Source organism: Ptychodera flava, unplaced genomic scaffold (assembly GCF_041260155.1).
Source record: "Ptychodera flava strain L36383 unplaced genomic scaffold, AS_Pfla_20210202 Scaffold_119__1_contigs__length_201995_pilon, whole genome shotgun sequence".
Taxonomy (NCBI): Eukaryota; Metazoa; Hemichordata; class Enteropneusta; family Ptychoderidae; genus Ptychodera; species Ptychodera flava.
Window position 1 is genome coordinate 45,650 of NW_027248301.1, and position 11,116 is coordinate 56,765.

An 11,116-nucleotide genomic window follows, 5' to 3' on the forward strand; every position below is an offset into this window, starting at 1 on the left:
AAGTGCATGATAATTTCTTTTACCAACAAAAAAGTACCTATTTCTTATAACTACACACTTAATGATGAGATTGTAGATAGAGTGACATCGGTTAAAGATCTCGGTGTGTATATCACTCACAATCTCAATTTCTCCACTCACATAAATGCGATCACGCTCAAAGCTTTTAAATTATTTGGTTTTATTAAACGTACTTAGTTTCACAATGTTAACACCCTTAAGACTTTATACATAACGCTTGTAAGGAGCCAACTTGAGTACGCCAGCCAGGTTTGGTCTCCACACCAACATTACCTTATCAATCGACTTGAAAGGGTTCAGTGTAAATTTGTAAATACTTGTGTGGCAGAGTAGGAATAGTATACTCATCAAATAACTACAAGTCATTTTGTACATCTTTTAAACTTCCGCTCTTACAGGAGCGTAGACTTTTTTTAGATATGACTTTCTTTTACAAGTGTATGTTTTCTTCACATGATTGTCCTGAAATTTTAGAGAACATTTGTTTTAATGTACCTTCCCGTTCATTACGCTCTGTACAGCTTTTTAAACCAACAGTTTCTAGAATAATGTGCACTTGCTTGCTTTCCTACAACGATCAATGAAATTTTTAAATATAATTTTACCGAATCAGACTTTTGATATTTTGAATTGTAGCTATGGTAAATTCCGCAGTTTTTTATTTAACTCGATTTATTCGTCTTAATCTTGCAACTTCTGTCCTCTCGTTTGTCACTTGTTTGCTATTTACTTGTTTCCTGGTTGTAAAATATGTTTGTTCAGTATTTTTATTTGTTTATTTATATTTTGCTGGAACTGTAATTGGGCGCAAGCTCGTTGTTCCTAGTCAAAAAAATGAAATAAAATAAAATTTAATACAGACCCAATAACATCACTGCGTCCACACAATTGCATAGAGTCCTGCATATACAGATGCTGTACAATACAGGCTGAAATTTCAGACCTTGTCACATCACTGTGAACACATCACGCTTTATACAGATCTGTATGTTAGCCCCTGTCACAGCCATTTGGCGTTTGTGTTGGCAAATACCTGTACCACTGAGAGTTGTGTCAGGGTCTTTCACATGGGCAATTTCTTGCCTGTGTACGTGTAGGCAACAAACTTTCAGTGTAATATGAATCTTGAAATTCATACCGTAACAACCGTCCGTCGTTTCCCGCGTCTTTAGCTCATCAGAAAATAGGTAAAGATACACAAATTATCAAAACGATCTCCTCACACCTAGTTTGTCGAACCAGCTTTTAGCAGCCGCTGGTGGCGCTATACACGTTACACCTAAAATAATAACAACATAAAACTAACGCTGCAAGCAGCGTTGGCGGGGCCCAAGCTGTTGCCATGGTTGAAAGTACTTGCTCTGATGATACTATATGCACATTTTGAGCTTCCATGTGTCTTGTGTGTAGAGAATTTTTTAGACTAGTTGTTAACATATTTGAAAATACATTTAAAAGCTGACGCATCTCAATTCTCATTAAAATGATTTTGAAAAGTATGCTTGACAGAGAGAGGCGAACAAGCATTTTAAGTACAATTGATGTATATCATCATAGCTCATTCTGTAAATTTACCATGTGTCCTATGTGTTGATATATCCTTGAACTAGTTGTTATACATGAAAATTTCGTGTCAAAGATCGTTTTCCCGATTTCCCATTTATATTACTTTGAAAAGTGTGTGTGTCATAGACAAACGGTAAATAGCATTACAATAAATTTCAACTGATTATGTGGTCACTTGTAAGCCATACAGACTGATGTGATGACAAGAAAAATAAAGTTTTTTTTTCTCATCCTCGCGCGTGTCAATTCAGATCTGCTGTGTCCACCTATTTTCTGCTAATGAGGAAATAAATGAAAAAAACTGCAAAAAATACATCACGATAGTGCATGTATAAAACAGAACCATAAACTAAATAATTGACACTAACATTCCATTCAGAACTGTACACGTATTTCACTGTTATATTACTCTGTGAAAAATTTGCAAATGTTGCACTTAAAGTCAAACCGCTGAACTGCTGCTGTACAAATATAATAAAGCAACACTGCTGTTCATTTATCTCTGCGTGCATTCATATGTTGTTGTCATTTTTTCCCGCGTTGTTGATTGAAGAATAAATAAAGAAACCCGCGTCACCACATAATTTTTGAAATATGTCTAGGATAACAAAGGAATGTTTTATTTTTCTTGGCATACTAGTTGTTTTGATGACCTGTATACTATGAATTTGAAAATGTTGGGTAGAACAAAAATGTGTTCTTCGAAACCTGAAGATTCAAATAATAAACTGCAAAAGTTACTGGCAATAACCAAGTATGGTGTTGTCACTCAGGAAAGAAATGCTAAACATCGTGGTAAAAGTTGAAAATACTGTCTCTTTATAAGATTACAATTTTTGCAATAAGAAGAGTGGGTAGCTGAATCCTCCTTTTTAAGAGTCAAATAATACTAGTCCTGAGCACTGTTTCTGTTGAGTGAAATGCTCCCTTAGCTGTAACTTTAAAGGCTGGTTATACTTGTCAAAAGTTAGGCGTATGCGATGCAGCTATATTTAATAGTTACAAACCTGTAATCGCTATCAATGCAGTACTGTTCATATCGCGCTATAGACAACGGCACGAAACCTGCTTCAGCATCCATTTTCATAGCAGTTCAAAAGTAAAATACTCTCAGACTTGAGAAATGTGTGCATTTTAGACTTTCGATACATTTGCTTTACGCTTTAATTTAGCGAGCTTTGGTAGCTCGATTAATTTAGCAAGCGATGCTCGGACAGCGCACAGCGTATCGATGACACTTGGGTCAGGGGTCATCACCAAAAACGTCAGAGCGTATTCACGGCGAGTTCGAATCATGCCAGGATCGCAGAAATCATGGATCATAAATCCAAATGTTCATGTCTATTACGTAAAGAGAACCCTAAAATATAAAACACATAATGATTTGATATGGAGAAACATCTTTTTGTTTCACTGACAGTCAAGTTAAATGCTCAAATATCGCGACAAGACTTGCGCATTGGCACAATATGAATGCGTAAGTACGTCGACTGTACTCGGCGGACGAGCGAGCGCCTTCTCTGAAAATCTGTTTACGATATCACGTCACAATACACTGAAAATTCTTGCGAATTCATCTTTAAGGAGGCCAATTCACACAAGTTCCTAACGTCAGTAAAGATATTTTCTTGTTGGCAGCAATACACCACCAATGTTTTCACCGTTCAGGAGTGCCTTACTCGCTCTACGTTGACAAAAAAGGCGTAAGCTTTTGACCATGCAAATTCCAGTCGACTTTCCTACTCTGATCATAATCTTTCTTTCCATTTCATAGCTCTACTTGCGCTTAGAACCTGTGTTAGGGGTGGTTTCTCCCCATATTGGTGGAGCTGCCTAAGTCAAAAAACGAAAGTTTACCGTTTTTGCTTAGTTTCACCGTCACTACAATCCTTCAGTGTTGACGACGACACTGTACTGCACAGTGCACTTGGTGCACGGAGTAATCTGCAGGCACATTGTGCGAAGTTGTGAGTTAGGTGCGGAATTGTGTCTTTTCCTGAAAGCCATTTCTAAACTACGTGTATTCCCTATGGGAGCTAAACTAGCTAAAAACGATAACACCCAAAAAAACGATAATTATCACTTTCTAAATAGCGCTCAAGTTTAGAAATTAGCTGTAGTTTAGAAAGTTTAGAAAGTCAGGCCTTAGGTTGAAATTTTTTTTCCAAGGATATATCGGATAAAAACGATAATTATCACTTTCTAAATAGCGTTCTAAGTTTAGAAATTAGCTGAAGTTAGAAAGTCGGGCCTTAGGTTGGAAATTTTTTCCAAGGATATATCGGATAAAAACGATAATTATCACTTTCTAAATAGCGCCCAAAGTTTAGAAATTAGCTGTAGTTTATAAAGTTTAGAAAGTCGGGCCCTGGGTTAAAAAATTTTTCCAAGGATATATCGGATAAAAACGATAATTATCACTTTCTAAATAGCGTTCTAAGTTTAGAAATTAGCTGAAGTTTAGAAAGTCGGGCCTTAGGTTGGAAATTTTTTCCAAGGATATATCGGATAAAAACGATAATTATCACTTTCTAAATAGCGTTCTAAGTTTAGAAATTAGCTGAAGTTTAGAAAGTCGGGCCTTAGGTTGAAATTTTTTTCCAAGGATATATCGGATAAAAACGATAATTATCACTTTCTAAATAGCGTTCTAAGTTTAGAAAATAGCTGAAGTTTAGAAAGTCGGGTCTTAGGTTGAAAATTTTTTCCAAGGATATATCGGATAAAAACGATAATTATCACTTTCTAAATAGCGTTCTAAGTTTAGAAATAGCTGTAGTTTAGAAAGTTTAGAAAGTCTGGCCCTAGGTTGAAAAAATGTTTCCAAGGATATATCGGATAAAAACGATAATTATCACTTTCTAAATAGCGTTCTAAGTTTAGAAAATAGCTGTAGTTTAGAAAGTCGGGCTTGGAGTGGAAAAAGTTTCCCCAAGGATATATCAGATAAAAACGATAATTATCACTTCTAAACACTTTTAAGTTTAGAAAATAGCTGAGTTTAAAAGTTTAGAAAATAGCTGAAGTTTAAAAAGTTTAGAAAGTCGGACATAGATTAAAAAAAATTTTTCCAAGGATATATCGGATAAAAACGATAATTATCACTTTCTAAATAGCGTTCTAAGTTTAGAAATTAGCTGAAGTTTAGAAAGTCGGGCCTTAGGTTGAAATTTTTTTCCAGGATATATCGGATAAAAACGATAATTATCACTTTCTAAATAGCGTTCTAAGTTTAGAAAATAGCTGAAGTTTAGAAAGTCGGGCCTTAGGTTGAAATTTTTTTCCAAGGATATATCGGATAAAAACGATAATTATCACTTTCTAAATAGCGCTCAAAGTTTAGAAATTAGCTGTAGTTTATAAAGTTTAGAAAGTCGGGCCCTGGGTTAAAAAAATTTTTCCAAGGATATATCGGATAAAAACGATAATTATCACTTTCTAAATAGCGTTCTAAGTTTAGAAATTAGCTGAAGTTTAGAAAGTCGGGCCTTAGGTTGAAATTTTTTCCAAGGATATATCGGATAAAAACGATAATTATCACTTTCTAAATAGCGTTCTAAGTTTAGAAATTAGCTGAAGTTTAGAAAGTCGGGCCTTAGGTTGAAATTTTTTTTCCAAGGATATATCGGATAAAAACGATAATTATCACTTTCTAAATAGCGTTCTAAGTTTAGAAATTAGCTGAAGTTTAGAAAGTCGGGCCTTAGGTTGAAATTTTTTTCCAAGGATATATCGGATAAAAACGATAATTATCACTTTCTAAATAGCGTTCTAAGTTTAGAAATTAGCTGAAATTTATAAAGTCGGGCCTTAGGTTGAAAATTTTTTCCAAGGATATATCGGATAAAAACGATAATTATCACTTTCTAAATAGCGTTCTAAGTTTAGAAATAGCTGTAGTTTAGAAAGTTTAGAAAGTCTGGCCCTAGGTTGAAATTTTTTTCCAAGGATATATCGGATAAAAACGATAATTATCACTTTCTAAATAGCGTTCTTAGTTTAGAAAATAGCTGTAGTTTAGAAAGTCGGGCTTCGAGTGAAAAAGTTTCCCAAGGATATATCGGATAAAAACGATAATTATCACTTTCTAAATAGCGCTCAAAGTTTAGAAATTAGCTGTAGTTTATAAAGTTTAGAAAGTCGGGCCCCAGGTTAAAAAATTTTTTTCCAAGGATATATCGGATAAAAACGACAATTATCACCTTCTAAATAGCGTTCTAAGTTTAGAAATTAGCTGAAGTTTAGAAAGTCGGGCCTTAGGTTGAAATTTTTTTTCCAAGGATATATCGGATAAAAACGATAATTATCACTTTCTAAATAGCGTTCTAAGTTTAGAAATTAGCTGAAGTTTAGAAAGTCGGGCCTAAGGTTGAAATTTTTTTCCAGGATATATCGGATAAAAACGATAATTATGACTTTCTAAATAGCGCTCTAAGTTTAGAAATTAGCTGTAGTTTATAAAGTCGGGCTTGATGTGGAAAAAGTTTCCCAAGGATATATCGGATAAAAACGATAATTATCACTTTCTAAATAGCGTTCTAAGTTTAGAAATTAGCTGTAGTTTAGAAAGTTTAGAAAGTCGGGCCTTAGGTTGAAATTTTTTTTCCAAGGATATATCGGATAAAAACGATAATTATCACTTTCTAAATAGCGTTCTAAGTTTAGAAATTAGCTGTAGTTTAGAAAGTCGGGCCTTAGGTTGAAAATTTTTTCCAAGGATATATCGGATAAAAACGATAATTATCACTTTCTAAATAGCGCTCAAAGTTTAGAAATTAGCTGTAGTTTATAAAGTTTAGAAAGTCGGGCCCCAGGTTAAAAAAATTTTTCCAAGGATATATCGGATAAAAACGATAATTATCACTTTCCAAATAGCGTTCTAAGTTTAGAAATTAGCTGAAGTTTAGAAAGTCGGGCCTTAGGTTGAAATTTTTTTTCAAAGGATATATCGGATAAAAACGATAATTATCACTTTCTAAATAGCGTTCTAAGTTTAGAAATTAGCTGAAGTTTAGAAAGTCGGGCCTTAGGTTGAAAATTTTTCCAAGGATATATCGGATAAAAACGATAATTATCACTTTCTAAATAGCGCTCAAAGTTTAGAAATTAGCTGTAGTTTATAAAGTTTAGAAAGTCGGGCCTCAGGTTAAAAAAATTTTCCAAGGATATATCGGATAAAAACGATAATTATCACTTTCTAAATAACGTTCTTAGTTTAGAAATTAGCTGAAGTTTAGAAAGTCGGGCCTAAGGTTGGAAATTTTTTTCCAGGATATATCGGATAAAACGATAATTATCACTTTCTAAATAGCGTTCTAAGTTTAGAAATTAGCTGTAGTTTAGAAAGTCGGGCTTGGAGTGGAAAAAGTTTCCAAGGATATATCGGATAAAAACGATAATTATCACTTTCTAAATAGCGCTCAAAGTTTAGAAATTAGCTGTAGTTTATAAAGTTTAGAAAGTCGGGCCCCAGGTTAAAAAAAATTTTCCAAGGATATATCGGATAAAAACGATAATTATCACCTTCTAAATAGCGTTCTAAGTTTAGAAATTAGCTGAAGTTTAGAAAGTCAGGCCTTAGGTTGGAAATTTTTTTCCGAGGATATATCGGATAAAAACGATAATTATCACTTTCTAAATAGCGTTCTAAGTTTAGAAATTAGCTGAAGTTTAGAAAATCGGGCCTTAGGTTGAAATTTTTTTTCCAAGGATATATCGGATAAAAACGATAATTATCGCTTTCTAAATAGCGTTCTAAGTTTAGAAATTAGCTGTAGTTTATGATATGTTTGATGAAAACGTTGTTTCAGCATTTGGTTTTAAATGTGTATTTTTTCCCATTGTTTCAAGGGAAAATATGTGAGCTTGTAGGAGTAGTCTCGTAGAACCAGGAAATACTATTAGTTTCCCAAAGAAGTAATTTTTAAAATGCGAAGCTCAAATATGACTTATCCAATAGACCACCGAGATAGTCTACTTCCTATAAAATTTACCATTGGGCAAGAAGTTTAAAGTTACTAAGTAGGGAAATGTGACAGTGAGTAAGCACAAACACAATTTGTGAGGAGTAATTGTAAATGTTTGTTTTGTCCCTCAAAAACAAAGTCTGTCGAATAACCACCCGGCTATTGCTTATGACAAATAAACCAGTTGTGTGTCTTGAAGACAAATGTAAATACCGTAAAAGTAACCAGACTGCCACAGTTCAAATGACCAAGGTGTGTTGGGATTATCTTAGTTCCACGACAGGAGCAGATTAAGTAATGATGCAAATTAATGCTAATGGCCTTATCAAACGTGTTGCCCCTGTGGTTGCCATCACCTGGCAGCTGCGTGCTCGCAGTAAAATATGGCGTCATTAAGAAATCCGGGCCTGAAGTGAAACTTTTTTCCAGAATAAATCGGATGAAAATCTGCGAGCTTGTAGCAGAATTATTGTAGAACCAGGAAAATACTATCAGTTTTCCCCTGAAGTAAGTTTTACAATCGAAATCTCAAATGTGATGCCCGAGATACTATACCTTCTGCTCATTGCATTAGGCAAGAAGTATAATGTTACGAAGTAGAGAAATATGACAGTGAGTCAGCTTAAAACAAAATTTGTGAAGAAAAATTGTATATGTTTGTTTTCAAGGTCTGTCAAGCAACCTCCCGGCTAGTGTATATTGCAAATAAACCAGCTGTGTGACGTGAAGACGAATGTAAATAAAAGTGACCATATTGCCAAACTTAAATGACCAAGGTGTGTTGAGATTATCTTTGTCCACAACGATCGCGTCCATTTGTGCTGATTAATGCAAATTTATGCTAATGGTCTTATCAAATGTGTTGCCGGCCAGGCCGCCATCTTCCAGCTGCGTGCTCACAGTAAAAGATTGAATCATTCAGAAAATGGGGCCTGAAGTGAAAATTTTTTTCCTTGATATATCGGATAAAAACGATAATTATCGCTTTCTAAATAGCGTTCTAAGTTTAGAAAATAGCTGTAGTTTAGAGAGTCGGGGTTGGAGTGGAAAAGGTTTTCCAAGGATATATCGGATAAAAACGATAATTATCGCTTTCTAAATAGCGTTCTAAGTTTAGAAATTAGCTGTAGTTTAGAAAGTCGGAGTCAGTGGAAAACATTTTCGAAGGATATATCGGATAAAAACGTTGGTACACCATTTCTGTTGTCATCTGTATATGCCCTAGTGTTTCAAGGGGAAAAGTGTGAGCTTGTAGGAGCAGTCTTGTAGAACCTGGAAAATACAGTTAGTTTTCCCCAGAAGCAAGTTCTAAAAGCCAAAGCTGAAATGTGACTTGTCCAATAGACCGACGAGATAGTACCTCCAAATTAATGCATTGGCCCTATCAAAAGTGTTGCCGGCCAGGCTGCCATCTCCAGGCTGCGTGCTCACAGTGAAATGTGGAGTGCGTGAGATGAAGTCCCGCAAACTTTTCCAAGAATATGTCGGAAAAAAGGCTGATACAACGTTTCTGTTGTCATCTGTATATTCCCAAGTGTTTTTATTACAGTAAAAAGTGTGAGTATGTAGGAGTTTTCTTGTAGAACCGGAAAATACTATCCGTTTCCCCCAGAAGTAAGTTTTAAAATCCAAAGCTCAAATGAGCTTGTCCATAAACCAAAAATGGAACAATACTACCACAGTTCTAATGACCAAGGTGTGTTCAATTACGATCGCGCGCGTCAATTTGTGCTTCAAGTTAATGCTAATGAGGCATTGATAAGGCTATTAGCATTAATTTGCACCACAATGGACACGATTGTCGTGGAACTATCTGACCCTCTTCTTGTCTGTGTCTGAACACACCTTGGTCATGCGAATTGTGGCAGTATGGTTATTTACATTCGTCTTCACGTCACACATCTGGTTTATTTGTCATTAACACTAGCGGTGGCTATTTGACAGTCTTTGTTTTTGACGGTCAAAGAATAAACATTCACAATTTTTCGTCATCGCTCACTCAGAGCCACATTTCTCTACTTCATGACATTCAATTCTTGCCCGTTGCAATGGTCAATTCAATAAGGGGTGCTTTTCTCGCGAGTTTATGGAAAAAAACATTTGAGCTTTGGATTTGCCGCTTGGCAAAACTGATACAGTATTTTCCCGATTCTATCCGACATATCCTCGAACAAATTTTTTCACTCAAGACCCGATTTTTAAACTTCAGCTAATTTCTAAACTTAGAACGCTATTTAGAAAGTGATAATTATCGTTTTTATCCGATATATCCTAGAACAAATTTTTTTCAGCCAAGGCCCGACTTTCTAAACTTCAGCTAATTTCTAAACTTAGAACGCTATTTAGAAAGTGATAATTATCGTTTTTATCCGATATATCCTTGGAAGAAATTTTTCACCCAAGGCCCGACTTTCTAAACTTCAGCTAATTTCTAAACTTAGAACGCTATTTAGAAAGTGATAATTATCGTTTTTATCCGATATATCCTTGGGAAAAATTTCAACCTAAGGCCCGACTTTCTAAACTACAGCTAATTTCTAAACTTAGAACGCTATTTAGAAAGTGATAATTATCGTTTTTATCCGATATATCCTTGGAAAAAAATTTCAACCTAAGGTCCGACTTTCTAAACTTCAGCTAAACTTCAGCTAATTTCTAAACTTAGAACGCTATTTAGAAAGTGATAATTATCGTTTTTATCCGATATATCCTCGAACAAATTTTTTCACCCAAGGCCCGACTTTCTAAACTTCAGCTAATTTCTAAACTTAGAACGCTATTTAGAAAGTGATAATTATCGTTTTTATCCGATATATCCTTGGAAAAATGTTTTCACCCGAGGCCCGACTTTCTAAACTTCAGCTAATTTCTAAATTTAGAACGCTATTTAGAAAGCGATAATTATCGTTTCTGGCTAAACTTTCTAAGTTTAGATTTAGATTTAGACAATTCTAATTTAGCTTTCTAAACTTCCAGCTAAACTTTCTAAAAACGATAAAAACACAATTCCGCACCTTAATGGACTTGTACAACCCAAAACTTAGTAACATTTTAGTCAAATAGTCATGGTAAACATAGGGGTACTTTTGGTTTGTGAGCTAGTTCGTTACAATGTTATTCATTACTGTATGTGTTACAAATACGATCTTCTGACGGGGATGAACAGAGATAAAGCATTACGTCTCAAGTTGAATGCAGGACAGCGCGTGGACAGACAAAGTGATGACATCATAGTGCAATTTTCGATTCGCAAGTTTGGCTAATTTTTGCCGAAATCTTCTCGCCAAACGCTACTTTTTTCTCGCATTTGCGATTTTGCGAGCATTCAGCGGAAACACTGCCTGCGTCATTGTGAACAAACGAAGGCCACAACGCACCTTATTTTCAAGCAGGCGATTTATGTTTGTTTTTGAGATTTCGTCCATTGAAAATCCTACCCGCACGCGAAAAGCAAACAAGAATTATTTATTGTATGGCACCTAATGTAGAGTGTGTGGATAAAATACACAAGGAAAGTGCTAAATGAGTCATGGAGTTGATCGTTTGACAGAATCTAGTATCGC